The sequence below is a fragment of the Aedes aegypti genome, chromosome 3 (genome assembly GCF_002204515.2).
Source record: "Aedes aegypti strain LVP_AGWG chromosome 3, AaegL5.0 Primary Assembly, whole genome shotgun sequence".
NCBI lineage: Eukaryota > Metazoa > Arthropoda > Insecta > Diptera > Culicidae > Aedes > Aedes aegypti.
In genome coordinates, this window is record NC_035109.1 from 343,837,291 (window position 1) to 343,863,494 (window position 26,204).

The 26,204-nt window shown below is 38.1% G+C and overlaps 1 protein-coding gene across 3 annotated transcripts in view; it reads right to left on the reverse strand.

The window, feature by feature from the left end:
* LOC5579127 (nephrin) overlaps positions 1-20,575 on the reverse strand; it is a 655,956-nt gene extending 635,381 nt beyond the window's left edge. For all 3 annotated transcript variants that reach the window (XM_021849148.1, XM_021849147.1, XM_021849146.1), the window contains exon 1: positions 19,270-20,575. The gene's annotated coding sequence lies outside the window, so the exon portion shown is untranslated. The remainder of the gene's footprint in view (positions 1-19,269) is intronic.
* Between the last annotated feature and the right edge of the window lie 5,629 nt (positions 20,576-26,204).

The window sequence follows — 26,204 nt, forward strand, 5'->3', positions numbered from 1 at the left end:
AACGAACCCAAAAACTGCGTTCGGCAACCGATCGGGTGACGATCGCTGACGGGGGGATGACGCCGTTCGCGCGACTCTCGCACGACCCGAACGCGAACGAAGCCGAAGCCGAATATGCGACCCAGTGGATTTAATTGAGACCGGTTTGATCGTCCGGTTGCGTTGCGTTGCCGCGCGCCACTTTGGAAGGATCACTGGCCACACCATGCATCAGAACATGTTGATTGATTATTAGCTACGAATACAACTCCGAAGGAGATCGTGGATAAACAGAAGACGGAAGAGAAGAAGTGAGATGCTAAACTCCTGCGCCTCACTCGGAGTTTTGATGATTCAATCGCGCGTTGCGTTGGTCCGACCGTAAGCACCAGCTATCGCGAGAGAGTGTCTCTTCGGTTGCGTTCCCTCTCTTCGATGATCGTTGTCGTTCGGTAGTTCGGCTCGCTGATGATGATTATGACACAAGAAGCGAACGCAAGCAGTAAACGATCGAGCCAAGGAGGAACCTGTTTTCCGAAGGCGACGCGTTCTGATGAAACCCCCACGGACACACGAGGGAACACCACGAGGGCACGGAGGCAGGCGGCTGAAGACCCCATTAATGTTTATTTCTCCTTCTCGAAGTGTATCACCTTTTGTCGTCTTCCGTTCGATCGATGCCTCTTGGGTCACTGCTCCAACGATCGAGGATGCAGAGATCGGCGGATCATGGATGGTAATTTTGTTCTGCTAGGGTCCCAAAATTATAGGGTGCCACACGATCGAGCTGCCCGAAAATTGGCGTCCGGAGTGATTGGAACTTGCTCCCAGCAGGTTTGGGAGCTGTGGAGGGATTTTAGGAAATTCTTGCTGGGTAATTATGAATTTAATGTGAAGGGTTTTAAAAGGAAAGCTTGTTAAAGGTTTGAAAGCAATTATGTTTATGATTTGATGGTTTTTGCGAAACAAGCTTTAAATATAAAAGTTTGTCGTATTAATTTTAGGATTTTACAATGATCTTATCTTCCCACTATGTTTCGACTCCACCCCTCAAGTGTGAATATATCTAGAGAAATCGATCACATTAGTTAAAAATTGCCTAAGTCGTAAGCTGAAAATGTTTTTTCGTGACATCCCAATGCAAGGTTTTTCCAGTTTTATATCAGGTCTCGTCTCAAACCTTCGATAGACGTGATCTGATGTGTAGGGCTAGTAGCAGGTATCTTTTTGAAGTCTAAGTAACTTTCACTTGCTTCTATCTACCACTAATCTATCATCACACTTAAAATATTTGTTAGAACCTAAGACGGACAATGAATCCTTCCATTTTTCCATAACTATATTGCGCCTGACACATAGGCAGTCTGTTAAGCAAAAGCGAGCTTCTCAGCCATAAAATTACCTAACCGTATCAACTGGCGTAGATGCAGGGGTATTTCCGGTCCACTGTGGTCCAGTTTTAAATACAACCCCCTTTCACTCATTGGTCTGCATTCTGACGTGACAGGCGCTATTGTTGCCTACAAATATGAGATAACAAGCGCTTGTACACTGAGGGTTTCTGTTAGTCCCAAATAGCCATTTAGTTGATTCCTTGTGTAAATGCAGCTGATCTGGCGACACTGGAGTAGCAGCCACGGGCTGATTGGTCATCTGAAGCTCGAGCTCCAGCTCTCAAGGGGTCTTGAATATTCTCTCCTTCGGAAAAAAGTCTTGCTTTAGAATATTCCTCGAGAATTTTCTTAAGATTTTATCTTGAAAAATTTTCAGGAATCCTCCAGAAATTTCAGGGATTTCATCCATACATTTTTAAACTAACGAAATTTTCTTGGAAATTTCTTTCTTGAAATTCTTCAAATCTTAATTCCACGGTTTTCGAAACTAGATGTTTTAAGAAAGAATGAATTTCGTTCAATAATTCCTGCGGTAGTTCCTACAATGTTTTTTTTTCAGAAAATTCTTCAAGCTATTTCTACAGGGATTCTTTTGAAAATCTTTCAATTTATGTTCTGTCATGAATTACTCTAAAAATTTCTTAAATTATTGCTGGCAATCTTTCAGCATATTTCCTCCTTGTTCCTTCAAAAATAACTTCAGGAGTTTTTTGAGGCATTGCTACAAAGAATTATTCCAAAATTTTTAATAATTTCGTTAATTTTCCACCTAAAGTTTCAACAGAAACTGTCTCCCAGGATTTTTAGAAGTCCACATGAAATCTGAATAGAAATTTCTCATAGAAGTTCTTATAGCTTCCATGAGAAGATTTCCCTAACTTATCTAGAAAGCTTTCCCATGCATTTCTTAGAAGCTTTCACTAGCTTTCTAAGCATTTCTTAACTTTCCTGAGAAGCTTTTCCAAACTTCTTTGAAAACTTTTTCCAAGTTTCTTTTGCAAGCTTTTCTATGCTACTCTGGGGAACTATTCCAAGCTTCTCTGGCAAGCGTTGGTAAGATTCTCTGGGAAGCTTTTCTAAGCTTCTCTGAGAAGCATTTCCAAGCTTCTCTGGGAAGCTTTTCCAAGCTTCTCTGGGAAGCTTTTCCAAGCTTCTCTGGGAAGCTTTTCCAAGCTTCACTGAAAAGTTTTTTCAAGCTTCTCCGGAAAGCTTTCCAAAAGCTCCTCTGAGAAGTATTCCCATGCTTCTCTGAGATGTATTCCCAAGCTTCTCTGTGAAGCTTGCCAAAGATTCTCTTAGAAACTTTCCCAATCTCCTCTGGGAAGCATTCTCCTCTTTGGGAAGCTTTTCCAAGTTTTTTCATGCTTCTCTCGGAAGTTTTCCATGCTTCTCTGGGATGCTTTTACAAGTTTATCTGAGAAGCCTTTTCCAAGTTTCTTTGAGAAGCTTTTCCAGGCTTCTCTGGGAAGCTTTTCCAAGCTTCTCTGGGAAGCTTTTCCAAGCTTCTCTGGGAATCTTTTCCAAAGTTTCTCTGGGAAGATTTTCCAAGCTTCTCTATGCTTCTCTGGGAAGCTTATCTAAGTTTATCGGGGAAGCCTTTCCCAAAATTTCTCTGGAAAGCTTTTGCAAGCTTCTCTGGGAAGCTTTTCCATGCTTTTCTAAGCTTCTCTAGGAAGTTTTCCATGCTTCTCTTGGAAGCTTTTCCAAGTTTATATGGGAAGCCTTACCAAAGTTTCTCTAGGAGGCCTTTGCAAGCTTCTCTGGCAAGCTTTTACAAGCATCTCTAGGAAGCTTTTCCAAACTTCTCCGGGAAAGTTTTCCAAGCTTCTCTAGAAAGGTTTTCCATGCTTCTCTGGGAAGCCTTTCCAAGCTTCTCTGGGAAGCTTTTCCAAGCTTCTCTGGGAAGCTTTTCCAAGCTTCTCTGGGAAGCTTTTCCAAGCTTCTCTGGGAAGCTTTTCCAAGCTTCTCTGGGAAGCTTTTCCAAGCTTCTCTGGGAAGCTTTTCCAAGCTTCTCTGGGAAGCTTTTCCAAGCTTCTCTGGGAAGCTTTTCCAAGCTTCTCTGGGAAGCTTTTGCAAGCTTCTCTGGGAAGTTTTTCCAAAATTTCTCTAGGATGCCTTTCCAAAGTTTCTCTAGGAAGCCTTTCCAAGCTTCTCTGGGAGGGTTTGAAAGCTTTTCTGGGAAACATTTCCAAGCTTCTTTGGGAAGCCTTTTCAAGTTTTTAAAACCATCTCTGAGAAGTTTCCAAACTTATCTGGAAAGCTTTTCCAAGCTTCTCTAGGAAGCTTTTCCAAGCTTCTCTGGGAAGCTTTTCCAAGCTTCTCTGAGAAGCTTTTCCAAGCTGCTCTGGGAAGCTTTTCCAAGCCACTCTGGGAAGCTTTTCTAAGCTTCTTTGGGAAGCTTTTCCAAGCTACTCTGGGAAGCTTTTGCAAGCTTCTCTGAGAAGTTTTTCCAAAGTTTCTCTAGGATGCCTTTCCAAAGTTTCTCTAGGAAGCCTTTCCAAGCTTCTCTGGGAGGGTTTGAAAGCTTTTCTGGGAAACATTTCCAAGCTTCTTTGGGAAGCCTTTTCAAGTTTTTAAAACCATCTCTGAGAAGCTTTTCCAAACTTATCTGGAAAGCTTTTCCAAGCTTCTTTGGGAAGCCTTTTCAAGTTTTTAAAACCATCTCTGAGAAGCTTTTCCAAACTTATCTGGAAAGCTTTTCCAAGCTTCTCTGGGAAGCTTTTCCAAGCTTCTCTAGGAAGCTTTTCCAAGCTTCTCTGGGAAGCTTTTCCAAGATTCTCTGGGAAGCTTTTCCAAACTTCTCTGGAAAGCTTTTGCAAGCTTCTCTGAGAAGTTTTTCCAAAGTTTCTCTAGGATGCCTTTCCAAAGTCTCTCTAGGAAGCCTTTCCAAGCTTCTCTGGGAGGGTTTGAAAGCTTTTCTGGGAAACATTTCAAAGCTTCTTTGGGAAGCCTTTTCAAGTTTTTAAACCATCTCTGAGAAGCATTTCCAAACTTATCTGGAAAGCTTTTCCAAGCTTCTTTGGGAAGCCTTTTCAAGTTTTTAAAACCATCTCTGAGAAGTTTTTCCAAACTTATCTGGAAAGCTTTTCCAAGCTTCTCTGGGAAGCTTTTCCAAGCTTCTCTGGGAAGCTTTTCCAAGCTTCTCTGAGAAGCTTTTCCAAGCTGCTCTGGGAAGCTTTTCCAAAGTTTCTCTGGGAAGATTTTCCAAGCTTCTCTATGAAGTTTTCCATGCTTCTCTGGGAAGCTTATCTAAGTTTATCGGGGAAGCCTTTCCCAAATTTCTCTAGAAAGCTTTTGCAAGCTTCTCTGGGAAGCTTTTTCATGCTTTTCTAAGCTTCTCTAGGAAGTTTTCCATGCTTCTCTTGGAAGCTTTTCCAAGTTTATCTGGGAAGCCTTACCAAAGTTTCTCTAGGAGGCCTTTGCAAGCTTCTCTGGCAAGCTTTTACAAGCATCTCTAGGAAGCTTTTCCAAACTTCTCCGGGAAAGTTTTACAAGCTTCTCTAGGAAGGTTTTCCAAGCTTCTCTGGGAAGCTTTTCCAAGCTTCTCTGGGAAGCTTTTCAAGCTTCTCTGGGAAGCTTTTCCAAGCTTCTCTGGGAAGCTTTTCCAAGTATCTCTGGGAAGCTTTTGCAAGCTTCTCTGGGAAGTTTTTCCAAAGTTTCTCTAGGATGCCTTTCCAAAGTTTCTCTAGGAAGCCTTTCCAAGCTTCTCTGGGAGGGTTTGAAAGCTTTTCTGGGAAACATTTCCAAGCTTCTTTGGGAAGCCTTTTCAAGTTTTTAAAACCATCTCTGAGAAGCTTTTCCAAACTTATCTGGAAAGATTTTCCAAGCTTCTCTGGGAAGCTTTTCCAAGCTTCTTTGGGAAGCTTTTCCAAGCTTCTTTGGGAAGCCTTTTCAAGTTTTTAAAACCATCTCTGAGAAGCTTTTCCAAACTTATCTCGAAAGCTTTTCCAAGCTTCTCTGGGAAGCTTTTCCAAGCTTCTCTGAGAAGCTTTTCCAAGCTGCTCTGGGAAGCTTTTCCAAAGTTTCTCTGGGAATATTTTCCAAGCTTCTCTATGAAGTTTTCCATGCTTCTCTGGGAAGCTTATCTAAGTTTATCGGGGAAGCCTTTCCCAAATTTCTCTGGAAAGCTTTTGCAAGCTTCTCTGGTAAGCTTTTCCATGCTCTTCTAAGCTTCTCTAGGAAGTTTTCCATGCTTCTCTTGGGAGCTTTTCCAAGTTTATCTGGGAAGCCTTACCAAAGTTTCTCTAGGAGGCCTTTGCAAGCTTCTCTGGCAAGCTTTTACAAGCATCTCTAGGAAGCTTTTCCAAACTTCTCCGGGAAAGTTTTACAAGCTTCTCTAGGAAGGTTTTCCAAGCTTCTCTGGGAAGCCTTTCCAAGCTTCTTTGGGAAGCCTTTTCAAGTTTTTAAAACCATCTCTGAGAAGCTTTTCCAAACTTATCTGGAAAGCTTTTCCAAGCTTCTCTGGGAAGCGTTTCCAAGCTTCTCTGGGAAGCATTTCCAAGCTTCTCTGGGAAGCTTTTCCTAGCTTCCCTGGGAAACTTTCCCAAGCTTCTCTGGGAAGCTTTACCAAGCTTTTCTGGGAAGCTTTTCCAAAGTTTCTCTAGGAAGTCTTTCCAAGCTTCTCTGGGAAGGTTTTAAAAGCTTTTCTGGAAAACTTTTCCAAGCTTCTCTGGGAAGCTTTTTCAAGTTTTTAAACCCATCTCTGAGAAGCTTTTCCAAGCTTCTCTAGGAAGTTTATCCAATCTCCTCTGGAAAGCTTTTCTAAGCTTCTCTTGGAAGCTTTTCCAAGCTTCTCTGGGAAGCTTTCCCAAGCTTCTCTGAGGAGCTTCCCCAAGCTTCTTCGGGAAGCTTTCCTAAGTTTATCTTGGAAGCTTTTCCAAGGTTTTCCAACCTTCTCTGGGAAGTTTTCCCAAGCTTCTCTAGGAACTTTTCCTAGCTTCTCTGGGAAGCTGAAGCTTTTCTAAACTTCTCTGAGAAGGTTTTCCAAGCTTATCTGTCAAGCTTTTCCAAGCTTCTCTGGGTAGTTTTTCCAAACTTCTCTGAAAAGCTTTTCCATGCTTCTCTATTGAGCATTTGCAAGCTTCTCTGGAAAGCTTTTCCAAGCTTATCTGGTAAGCTAACCCAAGCTTCTTTAAAAATCTTTCCCAAGCTTCTCTGGGAAGGTTTTTAAAAGTTTTTCTGGGAAACTTTTCCAAGCTTCTTTGGGGAGCTTCCCCAAGCTTCTTCGGGAAGCTTTCCTAAGATTATCTGGGAAACTTTTCCAAGGTTGTCCAAGCTTCTCTGGGAAGCTTTTCCATGCTTCTCTGAATGCTTTTCCAAGCTACTCTTTAAAGCTTTTTCAAGCTTCTCTGGGAAGCTTTTCTAAGCTACTCTGGCAAGCTTTTACAAGCTTTCTGAGAAGGTTTTCCAAGCGTCTTTCTTGTCCATGCAATTGACTTTTTATCATCTACCCTTTCTCCAAAAGTCATCAATTTCTCAAAAATGGTCCTACAGTGAGTAAAGTTTGCGCTCATGGAGTAAAGCTCAGTAATCCTAGATGAATTACTCAAAGCTTCACCATTTTCATACCAAATTTCTCATTCGCGACACCAGACATGGCCGGAGTCGTACGTCACAAGTTTTCGCGATGATTTCACGATAATATAGACAAGAGTATAAATTTTCGTGGTTTTCATATATTTTTTACAAAACCAAGATGTAGAGCTCTTCTTCTTCTTGTCATTAACGTCCTCACTGGGACACAGCCTGTTTCTCAGCTTAGTGTGAGCACTTCCACAGTTATTAACTGAGAGCTTTCTTTGCCAATGTTGCCATTTTCGCTTTCATATATCGTGTGGCAGGTACGATTATACTCTAGGCCCAAGGAAATCAAGGAAATTTCCATTCCGAACCCAGACACCTTCAGCATGGCTTTGCTTTGTAGCCGCGGACTCTAACCACTCGGCTAAGGAAGGCCCCGAGATATAATATGGTACACCGACTCTGGATATTCTCCAGAAATTTTATAGGTAAAACAAATCATGTTAAAATTTTGTGGACTTTTCAAAAAATTGTTTGTAAATTATTATTGAAGTCTTGTAAATATACTTATAGGAAATTTTGAAGACATTTGTTTGTTTTTCTTTTTCTAATTGAGTACATTTGTGCGAGTTCCATAAACATTTCATAAAAATTTGGTTGACGTTTTGTAGAAATGTAATTGAAATTTTTCAGAAGTTTTGTGAGCATTTTGTAACTATTTTGAAGATTTTTTAAACCCGACAAATTTTGCAGACTTCTTAACAATATTTTGTAAATTATGTAAATTTGGTAAATTGTGTAAACCTTCAGTAGAAATCCTACTCTGTTCTTCCTCTTTTCATTTCCAAATATCAATAATAAGACATAATTTACCTCGATCATTTCATAGATATTCTTTGGAACACAAATTTAAATAATATACCCAAAGCCTTTCTCGCTTCTTTCTTTATCTGCCACAGAAAGATCTTCCAAGTTTGTTTCCACTGCCACTCTTCAAATGCATGCTCCACCTGACCATAATTTATGCAAATTTACACCACCTGGAAAAGTCTGCCTGCCACCCCCGCATCCGCCTCCACACGTACGCAAGCATAGAACAATTGATTTACGACCTACCGTATCACCACCACCACTACCACTACTATACCAAGTGAGCCGGCTTGGACTGACAAATTTATTACGTCGAGATTTATAACTTATTCATGACTGGCATCCAGTGGAGGAAAGAACAGGAGCATGCATCGTCGTCGTTGTCCACCGCGGACCATCCCATACGTATAGGAGGGGGACGGTTGACGGAATCCCGAAGCCAGAAAATTCTGGGTGAGAAATTTTCGATGATTTATTTTGATGTTTCACGTATACTGTGAGCGACCGACCACGATGCACAATGGGTACCGCGCATAGGTCAGACATCGATAAATAATTTGAAGCGTTATTAAATCTTATACCTTTTCTTGGATCAATTATGATCTCAAGAATGTAGAAACATAAATTTAAAACACATTTAACTTATAATAATCTCAAATGAACTAAAAACTCTTTAATTTGAAACCTTCAAATGGACATGTTGTCTCGATGAGAGGGGTTCCAATAAATTGGTCAGATGAAGTTAATAATCTGGGGCTCATGCTAGATAAAAAATCAACTTTCAAAAATCACATTGAAGGCATTCAGGTCAAATGTAACAAATATATAAAATGTATGTATCCACTTATTAACAGAAAACTTTGTCCTAAGAACAAGTTTTTGATCTTCAAACAAATTTTCAGGCCAGCCATATTGTATGCTGTAACAATATGGACTAGCTGTTGTAATAATAGAAAAAAATCTCTGCAGAGGATTCAAAATATTTTTTTTTTATTATTCTGATGCTCCCTCCCTGATACAGTACTAATGAGTTACATTGGAACAAATGTCAAATCAAATTGTTGATAATTTTAGACAAAAATCGTTGCAATTAACTATTGGCACGATTAATGCGTTATATACTTAGATTAAGTTAGGTAAGCTAATTGAATTAATTTATGGCCACTTTCTACAACAAATAGAACCACTGTGCCATAGTCCCGATGTACCGGAAATAATTCGTCTTAATTTTTCCCCGTCCCTTGACTGACTGGCCCGGGAAACGTCCCACGGTCATACCTGCCCCGGACCTGCCCGGGAAAAAGATTGACAAGTCAGGACAACAATAAGTCATAATCCGCTGCTGCCACTGCTTTCGGATGGTTCTCTGTTTGAGGAAAAACAGCTCAGCAAATAAATCCAGTGGACGACGACGGAACGGTTTCCTGGCCCTGAGTTTGGGAAAAGAACAAAAATCAACACTTGGACCGGTCGAGTCGGTTGGGAGGGGAAGGAGAGGACGAAACATAAAGCAGAGCTCTACAAATCGAACAATCATCCTGCTAAATTGAGATTTTAATCTCACCGAGTGGTACCGACTTTTGTGTGTGAACATGGTTCCAGGGAGAGAAAGTGGCAGGCTGGCGGAGAGGATGGGGGAGGAAGCCCAATCGCAGCAGCTACTGATCAATCATCGGTCGATTTTTTCTTCTTTGCCTCTCTCCGTCCACTGCATTCGTTGCGTGGCTTTAGTATACATACTGTGAGATGAGCATGGGCGTATTCAGTGAAGGACAGCTTAGTGTTCAATGAGCACTTCCACTGTTATGTATTAACTGATAGCTTTCTTTGCCAGAGCTGCCATTTTCGTATTCGTATTTCGTGTGGCAGATACGATGATACTCTTTGCCCAGGGAAAGTCAAGGAAGATCTGGACCAACCGGGAATCGAACCCAGAAACCTTCATGGCTTTGCTTTGTGGCCGCGGACTCAAACCACTCGACTGAGGAAGGTCCCTTAGGAAAAACTGATATTTAGTGAGAAATAAATGAACGATGCCTTGAAGAGGATTGATCCTTGATGTTGATCCTCGCTACGCCCATGGTGAGGATCATACACCATAGCCGGGCGCGCTTATTCGCTTACCTCCCTCTCGCTCGGCCCGTCTATTGAATTAGGCAATAACAGATCGTCGGATCAATCGGTCTCGCGATCGCACGGAGGGGCCTCGAGATTATTAACCGAATTGGCTTCGGTCCACACGACTCGTCTGCGGCAATGAGAGTCTAACCGAATCTAGCCACGCTGTTGCTGATGAGATGCGCGCAGCCGGTCGGTCGGTCAGCTTGTAGCCGAGCCGAGAGTTACTAAAGCCGTTGGATAACCGGCGCAAATCGGCGATTGCGTTCAAGGGGAGGAAAAAAGTGCCTTTTCACTTTTAATCAAAATGTTTATTTTTTGCCGGAGTCTCTTTTGATTCCACGTTTGGAGATTTTTTTCGTTCGGTTCGCTTCCTGGTATGTAAAAATACCGGCAGAATGATTGAGATGTTGAAACCCAATATGGGCCACACACGTGAGTTTTTTTTATTTTCTCTGAAGAAGCCAAGGTTGAGGGAGATGAAATGATTGAGCGATTGGATCATAAGAGTTATGTTTGGTGCGATGAAGAAGGGGTAATTATACTGAGATAATAAGTTAACAGATTCGTTAGATCAGAAGGGGCGATCCCATACTTTTGCTGGAGGAAGATGTTTTGAATTAATGCTGAAAATGTGAACTATTGCATAGAAATTAATGCAGCAGGAGTCCAAGGAAGGATTGTTCTGAGTCAGATTTTTCAAATGGATGAAAGTCCAAGAAAACTCCATTCCAATATATTATATTGGTCCCAGTATGCTGCCATGCGCAACACCAGCTCTTACAGAAAGTCTTTCAGACTTGGAATTCTGATACATAACCCTGAAGTGTACGATTTGACAGATAACTTTGGATTATTCTAACAATGTATGTTGGAAAATTGGAGTTTTTTTTTTTAATTTTACAATTAAATTTTCATGCCAAACACTGTCGAATGCTTTTTCTATGTCTAGAAGAGCAAGACCAGTAGAATAGCCTTCAGATTTGTTGGAACGAATCAATTTTTTTACACGTAAAAGTTGATGAGTGATCAAATGTCCATGGCGGAATCTGAACTGTTCATTGGCGAAAATTGATTTTTCGTTGATGTGGACCATCATTCTGTTCAAAATGACCTTTTCAAAAAGTTTACTGATGGAGGAAAGTAAACTGATTGGACGATAGCTAGAAGCTTCTGCAGGATTTTTGTCTGGTTTTAAAAATTTATCAGTTTTCCATTTGTCAGGAAAATTCTTTTTCTTCTTGGCATTACGTCCACACTGGGACAGAGCCTGCTCCTAAGATCAGTGTTTTTATGTGCACTTCCACAGTTATTAACTGAGAGCTTTCTTGACCAAAGTTGCCATTTTCGCATTCGTATCCGCATGATACTCTATGCCCAGGAAAGTCAAGGAAATTTCCTACACGAAAAAATCCTAGACCGACCGGGAATCGAACCCGGACACCTTCAGCATGGCTTTACTTGATAGCCGCGAACTATAACCACACGGCAAAGGAAGGTCCAAGATAATATGCCAACTGAAACGATTTGTTAAATATATCAACAAAGAATAATAAGCTACTTTCTGGAAGTTTCTTGATGTGGATGTAGAAAATTCTATCATCGCCAAGAGTTTTCATATTTTTGAAATAGTTCTTACTTCTTCCAAATCAATCTCCCAGGAATTTTCAAAAACGTTCTCTTGATTGAGAAAGTTTTCGAAATCATGAGTAACTTGATTTGCTATTGGACTAGTAAGTCCTAAATTGAAATTGTGCGTGCTTTAAACTGCATAGCAAATTTTTGAGTTTTTTCGCAATTAGTTAGTAATAATTTGTTTTCCTCTTTCAATGCCGGTATTGGCTTCTGAGGTTTTTTAAAAATTTTAGATAATTTTCAAAAGGGCTTAGAGACAGGGTCCAATTGAGAAATTTTATTATCTAAATTTTTGTTTCCTAATTGTGCAAAACGTTTCTTGATTTCTTTCTGCAAATCCTGCCATATAATTCTCATACCACGATCGCGAGTGTGTTGAAGTTGTCTTCTCCTCACGTTTTTAAAGCGGGTCAAGAGTTTAAGATCATCGTCTATAATCACGGATTCAAATTTCACTTCACATTTTGGAATTGCAAAGCTCTTGGCTTCAACAATGGAATTTATTAAAGTTTCAAGAGCATTGTCAATATCAAGTTTAGTTTGTAATGAAATGTTAACATCAAGATTAAAGTCAATATACGTTTCATATATATTCCAGTCGGCTTGAAAATAATTGAAAGTGGGGCTGATAGGATTGGGAATCGCTTCATGGGATATTTGAAATGTAACAGGGACATGATCAGAATCAAAATTAGCATGAGTAACTAATTGGACAAAGATAACTAGAGTCGGTTAAGACCAAGTCAATCGTAGATGGATTTATAGAAGAGGAAAAACATGTAGGGCTATCAGGGTATTGAATTGAGAAACATCCTGAAGAGAACTCATCAAATAAAATTCTGCCGTTGGAATTACTTTGAGAATTATTCCATGACCGATGTTTGGCATTAAAGTCACCAATGACAAAAAATTTTGACTTATTGCGAGTCAATTTTCGCAAGTCAGTTTGGAGCAAATTAACTAGCTGTCCAAAGCATTGAAAAGGCAAATAGGCAGCTATGAAAGTATATTTACCAAGCTGTGTTTCAACAGAAACACCCAAAGTTTCAAAAACTTTAGTTTCAAATGACAAAAATGGTTGATGTTTTATACGCCTATGAATGATGATTGCAACTTCTCCACATGCCCCATCAAGTCGATCATTACGATAAACAAAAAAGTTAGGATCTCTTTTGAGTTTAGATCCAGGTTTCAAATACGTTTCAGTAATAACTGCTATATGCACGTTATTAACTGTAAGAAAATTAAACAGCTCGTCCTCTTTACCATGCAGAGAACGAGCATTCCTATTTAAAATAATTAAATTATTATTTATTGGATCCATTAGAAAAACGTAATCGGATAACAATTTGATTAGTAAATTTTACACCGACTTGGACTGCTTCAGTCATAGTGGTGGCTTTGAACATTGCATCAATCATTAGATTCAATTGTTCAGTTAGAAAATTAAAATCAGAGGCAGACATATCACTTGAAGTGGGTTCATTTTCTGATGATTTCCCATTAGAATTTTCTGTAGACGAAGAGGCAGAGTAGATGTTACCTGTGGCGGTAGGGTTTTTTCCATTTGATTTGAAACAAGTAGAATGGGTACTCATGGGACGAAAAAGGGAGGAGTTCAAATTACCTGCTACGATATCGGCAAAGGATTTTCCTTGGGTAGATACATTGGGTAGATTCGAACGGCTACCCGACCGATAAAAATTAGTTTGTGAATGAGCATGATAATGATCTACCTGATGGGTATGATTCCTAATCAAGCGATCGTTAACTAAAAAATGAGCATTGTTCGATACTCTACCAGGGAAATTCCGATGACGACCCTTATCGTAACGGATATTACTGTTCATCTGTCTGGCACGAGCCTCGACAATTCGCCTACGTGAAGGGCAAGCCCAAAAATTTGACTTATGATTGCCCCCGCAATTCGAGCATATAAACTTGGTGGTATCTTCCTTCACTGGAAAGACGTCCTTAGCGTGAGAAGAACCTCCGCAAATCATGCATTTAGCATCCAGGTGGCAATTTTTTGTACCATGACCCCACTTTTGGCACCGACGGCACTGAGTGGGATTCTGGTAATTTCCTCCAGGTTTCTGGAAATGTTCCCATGTCACACGGACATCGAACATAAGTTTAGCTTTTTCTAAAGATTTAATATTATTTAGTTATTTTTTGTTAAAGTGAACTAAATAATATTCTTGAGAAAGCCCTTTCCGAATAATGCCAGATTGGGTTCTCTTTTTCATAATGATTACTTGAACTAGGGAAAATCATTTATACCATTTCTGATCCCTTGAGGTGACTTATAGTCACTTGAGAGACCTTTCAAGACAACTCTGAGCAAACGTTCTATTATGTCGTCATGTGTAAAAAAATTGGGCTTATTCTCTTCATGATGTTTGAGAAGAAGTTCGCGATCTTTAAGAGTTTCCGGCAAAACGCGACAGTCTCCTTTCTTTGCGATTTGGAAGGAGACCTTGAGTCTCCTAATGGAGTTCAAGATCTCCTGTCTAAATCCCCCAAATTTGGAACAACTGATAACGATAGGCGGCACTTTTTGCTTCCTCACTTGAATCAAAGTTTGTCCAGAGCATCGAACTGATTGCTCATTTCGATACAATTATTCATTTCACCCTTTGAAGCAAGTTCGCATTCCGGAGAAACGTCCTTTCTTCCATTCTTGCCACGTTTAGTGACAGTTTTAAATCCCACTTTTTTGGAAGGAAGTTGTGAATTCAGAGATTCACCCTTGCTTTTGTTTGTTGTTGATACCATGTTAAGTTAATAAACGGAAGAAGACGTGACCTCCTGAGAGGTTTTTACCCAAGACGGTGTCCAAGAAGGATTACCACCGATAGCTTTCGCCAACGGGTCATACGAAAAATCGAAGGCACGGGTCCAAAAACTTCCAAGAGCAGAGAGAATTCGTGTACGCACAGCACGAAGGTACGATGCGCACTGATTAAAAATATGTTCTTTGTCTCGATCTCTCCACATCTCGATGGTCCCTTCGATATCGAGATGTGGAGAGTCGACTGTACTTTTGAAAACGATACTGAGTTGTTGCTTACCAAAGTTGACCAAATTTAATTTTATATCGAAAAACTTGCAAATCTATTATGCAATACTAAATGCACGGAAACTGGAAGACATGAGCGCCGTTATTTCGTTAGAAAGCTATCTAATTACAGCTTAAGGTTAATCCAAAGCTTATATCAGCTAATCAAGTTAAACGGTACATAGGCGATATAATGGAATACCTCTAGAATATTAAGTGATAAAGAACTTCTCTGGAAAAATCATACAAATCAGTTGAGTTTTCTGCAAGAAAATAGAAAATTTCAAAGTGCAAGTGGCAAAAATCTAGATTTGAGAAAATCAATTTTGGAGGTTTTTGTATTTTTGTTTGGGAGCCGAAAACCCAAGCCAATCTTCTACGAAGTACAGTTAGTGCCAAAATTGAGTAACCAAATACTGTTTTCCATACAAAATGCCCAAGATTAAGGATCTGTATTTCAGCTTCTGGTGGTCGGAATTAGCTGAAAATTGGATGACGAACTACAAATAATCTGTAGTTTTGTTTGTAGTGAATTTATTGCATTCCAGTCAAGAGTTTCAGAGAATTGTTCAAGGACAAAAGTAAATGACCGAGATATTTTTTTATTTGATTGAAAAAGTGGTAATTTTTAAGTTGTTGCTATGTTCTGCAAGTTTGTGTAACTTCGAAAGTGAACAGCTTTGCTTACCGTTTTCGAAATAATATAAAAAAAATCTTGCTTAGTAACTTTTGTCTTTAAAAAACCCACTGAAATTCTTTGACAAGTGACCGAAGTTTAATTAGCTCAGTATACAAAAAACTTCAGGTTATTAGTAGCTCATCATCCAAATTCCAGCCAATTCGGAATACCAGAAGCTGAGATACAGACCCCTAAACTTGGGCATTTTGTATGGAAAAACAGCATTTGGTTATTAACTTTTGTCACTGATTGTTGTTGTCGGGGATATTTACAAGAAATTTCGGATCATCTCCGGATCTAGACGACCAATTATCGAAATCGACACAGATTAGAAAAGAGAAAAAAAAATTTGTGACAACATTTTGTAAAAATATCTAAAAACAAAAATTGTGACCTAAATATTTCTATTTCAATATATTTTTGGTGTAAAAACGATGCTGTTATTAGAAGGGTTAAGATACGTAACATATCTTGATAATATGATAATCCATAGGGTGCAGAGCTCACTGGGGCACTTGATTGGCATGAAAAACCTCCGGTCGAATTGTCTGAAACTTTGCAATAAGAAGCACTCAAATCCGACGTATATTTTGGCCAAATATGAGCTCAGTAGCTAAAAAGAACCCACTACCGAAGTGAATCTTAAGTGCCAAGAATTGTATCCGTCTCCCTATGTTTCATTCAATTCAAAGAAAGGCCGCTCAATGGTTGCTGTGATCATTGAATTCTGGTCATAGTAGGCTTACCGGTATGTAGGCGTTTCCTCCTTTTCGATATCATGTCCTCCCTTTAGACTAAAAATGTCCTCCTTTTTCAAAAAGAGCAAATATCGATTTCTCTCTAAACATTTTTGTTGAAATGTCATCATTTTTGACTTCGTTAAAAGTTCATGAAGTTAGATAGAAAGTTAAGGAAGTTTTCACCAATTTCCTAAACACTCTTCAATGTTTTTCAGAGTTTTCAAGACTTTTAATGTTAAGAATTTGGAGTTTTTGTTTAACTACAATGTTCGTACAATTAAGCATACCGCCAACATAATAAATACCATTTTTCAAAACGTGCCGTTACCTCGAATTCTATAACATTAAATGTACCATTACCCTGAATGATATAACTCTAGAGTAATAAAATTTGGGGTTGTGAGCTGTTAAGGGAGCTGTTATTTTGAGTGATGGCAGTTAGCTTCACGGCTTGCTTGCATTTGGTCGTTGGTGAAGAATGAATGGTTATCGCATCCATTACTAAGCAGAAGACCAAGAGATTTATCTCATGACCAGGAAAAGCCAAACGTACTCTACAATCAGCAGGGAGTGGGACATTTCGCATACGTTTCTTGAAGAACGTTCCGCAAGATAATGCAGATGTTTTCCATAAGAACAAAGCAGTAATGAGAATTGTCTTCTTTCTAATGTTTCCTGTTCTTGTATCAAACTGTTTTATGTGAAACGTCTATGATGCAAAACGTTCTTGTGCAAAACGTCTTTATGTGTGCAAGACGTCTTATGCGAAACGTTTTTCTACGAAATGGGTTAATTCCCAAATCAGTTTTCGCAATGATGTGGCCAGGGTAACTTTTAAATTCGTAAAAAGATGAATGTCCTTCTTTTACAATTATAAGGTTTAATCACCACATGACTTTATTATTATGAAAATTTATTGGCTTTTTTCGGTGAATACAATATTATTAATACAATATAATAATGTATTCACCGAAAAAAGCCAATAAATTTTCATAATAATAATGTCCTCCTTTTTCAAAGCCAGTCACTCTAAACGTCTTCTTTTCCTAAATTTTCATCTGGTAAGCCTGGCTCATAGGCACAAGGTACATAGGAACGGAACATACATTCAGTGAAGATCGGCCTATATGAAGTTGCGGAAACTCCCGCAAAGAGAATTTCGGCAGCGCTTCTTATAAATGTATAATCTACATTACCTAAACGTACTTTTGTTATCTGGTCGGCGTTAAGTCGGAGTGAACCAAGTAACATTTTTCATATTTTGATAAAAATCGGCATAAAGTCTAACACTTTGCAATTTCTGTACTCATATAAATTTTGGTTCAACATTTCCACACATCTATGTGATACTTGCAAAGAATATAATGTAAAGTAATGGAAAAACATAATACACACTTCTGATAGATCGATTTTATGATAGACTTGTGTACTTGGTCCAATCTGACTGAACCAAAGTACACCGTTCAGTGATTTGGTTCACTCTGAATGAACAATTTCTTCGAAAATAACAATCATTCAATTTTAGGATGATCAAACTGGGTTCTATATCTAAGATAAATAAATTACTAACATCCTTCGTCATAAGCATCGTAAATTCTTTAAGAATCCATATCTTCAATTCCGAAATCAGTGACTTGAAAACAAAAGTTTTGTTAAGTCAGAGCATTGAAGATTAGAAACATTCTAATTTGCGTTCAATTAGAGTGGACCAAGATTCTTGCGTACAGACCAAATTATACAGGTCCAATAGACGGGTTCTAGGATATTCCAAACAGACACCATATTACTATCAAAACCTTCTACCGTACCCTGAAATTAACTTTTAAAAATGCAATAATCAATTAGTTCTTCGCTTTTTGATACTTGGTCTTGCACAAAATGGTAAATGGCCAGAAACGAAAATCAGATGCATCGAATTATGTAATATTTATAAATTTCTATTAATATATAAGATGAATAATAATTCTATGTCGAAAAATCTTACTTAAATACCTTGGAATGTCTTGCATTTTCTCAAATTTTAGGCACTGATCGTTTTCGTTGTTATGGTAAAAAGCACTTGGTCCACTATGACTGCATACTTTTATCGATTTTTATAGGTCACCTCAAGTAAATTTATCCAATATCTCTCCCAGTTTACAAAATTCATCAAATCTGATCAAAGTGAAATGGAGATAAAGAAATTTTGCATCTAATGACAGGATAATCCAATTTTCAAAAGTTTTTTACTTGGTCCACTCTGACTTAACGCCGACCATCTTTCGATTTAAGTAAGGACAGTTCTTATCTGACTCCACATGTTGGACATCTGGATCAGTCTAGACAGATGTGTATTTCCTAAGTATAACATTACAAACCGCCTGTTCCGATGCTATGTGTTCACCTCAAATTTGACTCCAGGCTTGGGAACTGTGACCACTATTTACCACAGTTCATAGATTTTGCCAGTCAACCAAAACACAAAGCAGCAGCAGCATCAATACCATCAGGCGTTGCGCTGCCAACGGTTCACACACTGCTTGAATGTTTTTGTCTCTCCACTATGATCGTTTTCGGGCAGCCATCTCGAGGTGAATGATTGAAAACAATGTTAAACAATTCAATCGCTAATATTTCGCTTGTGTTTTCAACTAATTGAAATCTATTAGCGCTAATAGCAAGAGCACAATCATTCCGTTGCGATACATATAAACAAGTTCAATTTCATGCTGCCTTTATTGAGCAAAAATGCAAAACCCCGAAAACCGGAAAAATCGCGTCACCACTGTTGCCGAGTCATTTCGCATTCGGTTTTGAAAAAACGTTGGGAAGAAGATTACAGTTTTGAAGAGCCATGACATTTTTTTTGTTTTGAACGGTCATGGTTTGCTCTGGATTTTGATCGTCGTGTAGAAAAATGTGAATGTCGAGGTGGTAAATGTTTGCTACAGTACTTCTCCCATCCCTGGTTGACTCCCCATTAGTGAAGTGAGGACCCTCCGAAAAAGATTATCCGGAAACGGAGCTTACTGAACACCAGACATTAAATAAGGATGGCATTATGGATGCGTTTCAACTCCACTTTGATTGTTGATTTTATGGATTATAATACAGTTACACAGTGTATTGTGTGCTTTTTCGTCTTTGGTGTCATTCAATCAAAACCGATCTGGTTGTTACAAAAGCATACTTAATACTTGACAGATTATATGCTAAAATTACACTCATGTTTTCAATTTATCAAAAAAAAATCTTTTTGACGTGTTTAGTTTGAACAATACAAATTAAACTTACCCATGCCAATAATCACAAACAAATATTCCTATTCTCTGGAAAAAGTTGCGTCACTTCTATGTTATTGAAACTTTTATCACTTTTCACTCGTTGTTACTTGAATCACTTATCTCGATCTCCAATTTCATTCACTTGACACTTGATCATCTGACGCTGGTACAATTTAGCAATGAATCACAACCACACTTCCAAAACAGGCTCAGCTTCGTACAATCATTCCTCCGATATCTGCACTCAATCCTCCCCTTCTCATCGGTGAGTATCAAATCACACCACACACTCAGCAGGATATCACATTTCTTTCAGAAGGCCCTCCGAGACGAATGCGATTTCATTCGAGCTTTTTCCGCACTGGATTTTCTGCACAGGTTGAATCACTCACAGCGACAAAATTCTCACCATCATCAGCGGAGGAAACAATTGCGACAGGTAATCGCGTTCACACGTTTTCTATTGTTTCGGATCCGGTACTCGGTCGCGTTTTTTTTTTTTCTCTTTTGCTGAGCACTCATCAGCGATTAACCGTTGTTGGTTCACTTGATTATGACTTTCTTCGGCGATAATTCGTCGTAGGGCTTTTTTGTGCAATTCTTGTTTGGCATGAGGCTTTTTTACATTTGCATTCCGAACACTGGCTCTCGCATTCACTAACGCAGGAACTATCCGAATTCAGGTATCAGGTTTTCGAGATAAACAGGTTATTCGCTGAGCATGTATAAAAATTATAACACAAACTTAATTCTTCAATCACAAAATATCACAACGTATAACGATCAATAATTCCGAAGAGGGTACTTTGTACATCCTGTTTTCAACCGAACCGATCTCCTCGCGGTACGAAACAACACTCAAAAGAAAACTCCCAAATTATTCGTCAGGCTTCCTTTGGGCAGGGTGCACTTGCTTTCTTGACTTTTCCCTCAACCTGATCGTAACTATACCTGAACCGTTTTCCGTTGCCACCGGGCCAACCAGGCTTCACTCCCAGAGGTCCCCTCCGTTCAGACCCCCTCGATTCTTTCCAGCCCTCAATCTCCCAACCGATCCAGTAAATGTTAACTAAATTAACTTCACGTTCCACTGGTTGTTCCTTTATTCACCGTATTCGTCGTCTTTGCAAGAGGTCCCTTTTCTTTTGCCTCATACACACGCTCTCGCAAGTGAACCGACGGAAAATTTCATAAAACGATATCGACAGGTGGCTCAAAGATGCGCCACGAACGAATCAACGAATGAACGAACGAACGAACGAACGAGCGAAGAGACTCCGACGCGAAGCGAACCGTTCCAATCCAACCGAGAGACTGAGGAGCCGATCCCGGCGCGGGACGATCCGAGCACACATGCTTGCTCGTTGCGTTGCATCAGATCAGCGTGGTCGCGGCCGAAGTGCGGTGGGTGGAATAGCAGAGAGGGAGAGAACTCGCTACTCTCGCGCATTTATGATTGCGTGTGACGGGACGACCGGCAGCAGCTTGATCTTGTTTTTGTGCGTTTTCCTTTCGTCTTTCTGCTTCGGTTCTCCGTTGATCCTTTTTCGACGACGACGACGACGACGATCGTCTTGCGTCTTCGGTTGAACGAACCGAAGCAAGAAGCTCGCGCGCGCAGGCAGGAGGTCGTAACTTTCGGATAATATGTTGCCGTTGCTGCCTACTGTTGTCGTTCATGGCAGGGGATCATCATCATCGTGATCATTGAAGAAGTTTGATTCAGTTGGAAAGTAGCAGCAAAGCGTTGAAAGAACGATCACAATTTTCAGGCGTCGGGTCGGTTCTCTTTTGAGAATGAGATGTCATCATCAAGATACAGTGGCTCAATTTCATTTTCGTACGGGGCACTATTTTCATATCAAGTTGGTATAAAACTATTAAATGGTGCATGGACTTCGATATACTTTATCAATAATGAAGGTTATAGGTGTCATCTATTGTTTGGCAATGACAAACTGTATTCATTTGCTTAAATCTTTGGAATAATGGAAAAGTATTAAGATTGTGTCTATAATTGACCCAATTCCATATTCGTACACCTAACAAAAAAGAAATATACAGCATTCAAAACTAATTTTTAATGGACTAGATGACTACTTAAGCTCTTCGTTGTGTTGTTCAGATGCAGTAGAATACATTTGGAAAATTTATAAACGGGTATATTTGAAACTTAAGTAAATTTAAGAAAAATACCAGTTTTCCCATGTTTTTTGCTGAAATATTCGGTAAGTCGAAAAATAAATTGCATTTTTTTCATCATCACTTCCTTAAGAATGATAATTGCGAATATTGCACAAGTTTCAAAAAATTATAATCAATTTTAGAGCAGCTAAGAGTGGATATCGACAACTTATACTTTTGAATCTTAGGTAGTATAACATTTATAACAAATCCAAAACCAAACATTTTAGTCAATTTCTTTATGTTTGGCTCCTAAATGTATATACATAATCCATAGTTAATGTTCCTATCAAAACATTGCGTAATTATCATTTTTAATTTACATTTTACTACCAAACATGATTATAGAGATTTATAGAATAAATATTATTGCCATAACCGCAACACAAACGTGTTTTTAAAATGATGAAAACAACAGGATATATTCTATTAAATAGTGTACCAATGCTTTCTGCTCATTCAAGTTATTTTGTATTTTTCTTATAAAATCAATAAATTGCAAAATAGGGTGCTATTTTGAATATAATTTCAATATTATTTGAAAGATAATTGAATATTACGATGACATCAATTATGTGGAGGTATGTACAGCGTAGTTTAGGGTACTTTATTGTAAAACGAAGTTCGTAGTTCAAATTATTTTTACAGACAAATTCGAAATTAACATTTACCTGTTGTTTAGAATGAAAATTTGGTTTACATTGATTAAATATATCATTTTAGAAGAGTTTTGAACTTATGGCACAACAATTTTCTGAACTCAAAAGGGAAAAAACTGTTTATGATTTCTGTAAAGTGTATATATTTCAACTAAATTTCTATCAGAGCTTACGAGTATAATCTATAGATTGGATCCAATGACAAAAATAAACGTAATTGTTCGAATTATTGGATTTTATAGCAAAAATCATTGGAAAACTGGCATTTCTCATAATTTTACCTAAATTTTATATATGTCCACTAATAAATTGTCCAAATGTATTTCACTACATCTGAACATCATAATAAAGCACTTCAGTAATCAAATAGAGCTTCTAAATTTAGTTTTGAACGTTGTGCGTTTGAATTTTGGTAGGTGTACGAATATGGAATTGGGTGAATTTTAGACATCAATTCATTACTTTTCTATTAATCCAAAGATGAATGTAAATGGAAACATTTTGTGCTTGGCAAACAATAGATGACACCTATTACCTTCAATGTGGATAAAGTATTTGTAGCTCAATACTTCATTTAATAGTTTTTTACTAACTTGATGTGGAATCAGTATCCTGTACGCATATGAAATTGAGCCACTGTATAAAGAATTATTGTTCATAATTTAATCTATCTACAGAAAATTGAACAAAATTTTAAAATATTTTGATTTATTCAAAATGTTTAATAGTTTTATTTTTTTTTTTGACGACTGATTTTTTTTTTAATTTTCAAAACTTACGAAACTTTCAAAAAAATTTTATATATGTATTCAGTATCTTGATAACTCCATAGTTCAATGACCCCTTCAATATCGAGTGAATAGACTGTTATTAACAAATTGACAAAATTCACAAAATTTACGAAATTTACAACACAATTTAAACCGTTTAAAGTTTATCAAATAAACGAAAACTTCAATTTCTAATTCGAATGCAGCTCCCAACCGAGTAATAGAGACGGTAAAGCGAGAAAACTGGTTCAACCTGTGGAGCAATAAAACAACGATGATCTCTCATTTATCTTGGCCGGATCATTTAAAGCCTTAGAGCAGTGGTGGACGGATGCAGGGCAGAAATTGGCTTCATGGGAGAGAAACATTGTGGAAGACCTTTTTTCTTCGCCTGTCTTTTCGAACTCGACCTGCTGAAGCCGGTTGCAGCGCACTATGCTATGTAGGCGAGAAATTAACTGCAGATGCGAGGTGAAATTAACGCCGCGCGTTGGCTTTTCCCTGGCTTGCCGGCTGCTTGTTGCAGGCAACTTTGAAGAAGGGCAAGATTTATGGGATCTGGGTCGAATGGTCATGGGCCCGATGATGCCCTGTTCGCTCTCTCTCTCTTTAGTTGGTCGTTATTGTTGCTTGTCTTTTCGTGCGATTAGAGATGATTGTCTGTTTGTTGAGTGTTGAAATGCACTGGCGGATGCTGATATGGTGTTGCAATAATGGTGATGTCTGAAGGAGTTGAAATATGTTGTCTTCGAGAAGTGAATTTCTTACACGCAGAACAATATGTCAGGTGTAACCTTATAAGATTTACGGAAACGTTATCAGTTTTCTGAGTTCAAATGATAGACTAGCTTAATTCTTTCATAATACATACATGTTGTACTTTTTGTCAAGCTCTCGATTGGTTTACATTTTGTGTATTAATTACCGTTCTGGTGACAAAGTACACGTCGCTAGAGACTGTACGAAGCAACTGAGGAGCATTCATTGTGAAGCGAAAGATGATAACGATCATACGGCGAGCGTATGCCTGCGCCCGGGTCAAGAATGATGAACACAACGCAGGTATTGAAGTATTGAAACACAGTGGAGAGCTTTGAGTGATTCGTCTTGTATATTTGGCGTCTCGAGGATTAATGAATAACAAAACATCGAATGTCCCTATTCTGCTAATCATAGCCTGCTTCAATTATATAATACCTCATTGCCTACTTAAATCTCCTACAACTCGGCCATCCTGACATTCACATCGTCCCGATGTGCATTTAATTCGTTTTTCATATCCCATAACTTCATATTTACAGGATCAAAAACTCCGGTAAAGGGTACACGTGTAAGCTGAATACCATCAACATCACTACCAACATAACGATTATTTGGAAGCGTTTTTCTGACAATATAAGGACCTTTGAATTGTGCTTGTAACTTAGATGAACTCCCAGGTATAATATGATGTGGTATATAAACTAGGTCACCTTCTTGATATTTTGTGTTAATCTTACATTCGGAGTCGTATTTCTTTTTGTTGTAAATTTGAATTGCTCTATTTATGGCAATTGCTTTTTCTCTAATATTAATCAAATCTCTTTCAATGTCTTGATTTTCATTAATACTTCTCTCGATAATACTAATAGTTGATTTCTTTTGGTTTATTCCAAATAGTACTTGCGAAGGGGTATTACCTATTGACCGACAGAAAGTATTATTAATAAAATGTTCGGCATCTAATAAAATTGGACCAAAACCTCTTGTAGGATAACTTTCAACAAGTTTAGCTATTACTGGTGTTAAAACTCTGTTAAACCGTTCTACCTGACCATTTGCTCTTGGACATGCAGTAGCTATTAAAATATGTTTTATTTCACATTCGACATTAAATTCTCTAAAACTATTCGAAGTGAAACAACTTCCACGATCAGAAATAATTTGATCAGGTATTGAATATGCACTAAAATAATGTTTAAGATGCTTAATTACTTCACTCGTATTTGTTGTTTTACAAGGATAAAGCTTTAAATATTTTGTAAAGGCGTCTACTACCACAAAAATATATCTATAATTACAATTTCTTAGCGTTATTGGTCCATAATGGTCAATTTGTATCGTATGAAAAGGTCTATTTCCTTTCTCTACTATATTCAAAGGACCATCCTTCTTAAAAACTTTCTTAGAATTAGAACAATATTTTATTATCTTTGCTTTTCCTATACACGACTCCATCTCGTAGCTCATAATTTTTATCTATTTTAGCTCATAATTTTTTTTATTTTAGAATCCAACATCTAGCTAGCCAATAATGCTCTTTCAAAACTACTATTTTCATTCCCTAATGCACAAATAATTGGCAAACGTGATAAGGCATCTACATGCTTCATATTTGAAGAACTACGGTGAATTATATCATAGTCGTATTCAGAAAGAAAAATTTCCCATCGAGCAATCTTCGCATTAATATCCTTTTTATTTAGTGTTTCTTTCAATGCAATACAATCAGTAACTATGGTAAATTTAATTCCCTGTAAATAAATGTGAAATCTCTTTATACTGTTTACTACTGCCAATGTTTCAAGTTCAAAAGAATGTAGCTTTGATTCATGTGAATCTGTTCTTTTGCTATAATACATTACTGGATGTAAAACTCCATCTGATTGTTCCTGCATTGAAACACCACCGAATCCAAGAGCACTTGCATCTGTATGCAGTTCAGTCCTAGCAAAAGGTGAATAAATTTTTAATACTGGTTCTGCAATAAGTTTTTCTCGAAGAATTTCGAAGGAAGCCATTTCCTCTTTAGCAAACCTGAAATCCTTTTTATCCTTTTTTACTAAATCATAAAGTGGTTTTGCAATAACTGAAAAATTTGGGATAAATTTTCTAAAGTAACTTGCTAATCCAATAAATTTATGAACATCATGCACATTTTTAGGAACCGGAAAGTTTTTAATGCATTCAACATGTTTCTTACTTGGACTTATTCCTTCCGAATGAATATTGTATCCGAGATACTCTACTTTAGATTTCAAAAATTTACATTTGGTTAATTGAATTGTAAATGGTTTTCCACTAAAATTTTGAATACCTGTTTGAGTACCACGAAATGCTCCTCAATTGTTTCAGTTGCAATAATAATGTCGTCGATATAAATTCTTATCACGCCTTTTTTAATTAAATCTTTGAAATTTGTATTAATAAATCTCATAAATGCTGAAGGTGCGTTGCAAAGGCCGAAAGGTACTCTCTTATATTCAAACTGACCCATATGACTTACAAATGCTGTATACTTTTGAGAGCTTTCATCAATCAAAAGATGATGATACCCGCTTTTGAGATCTAAA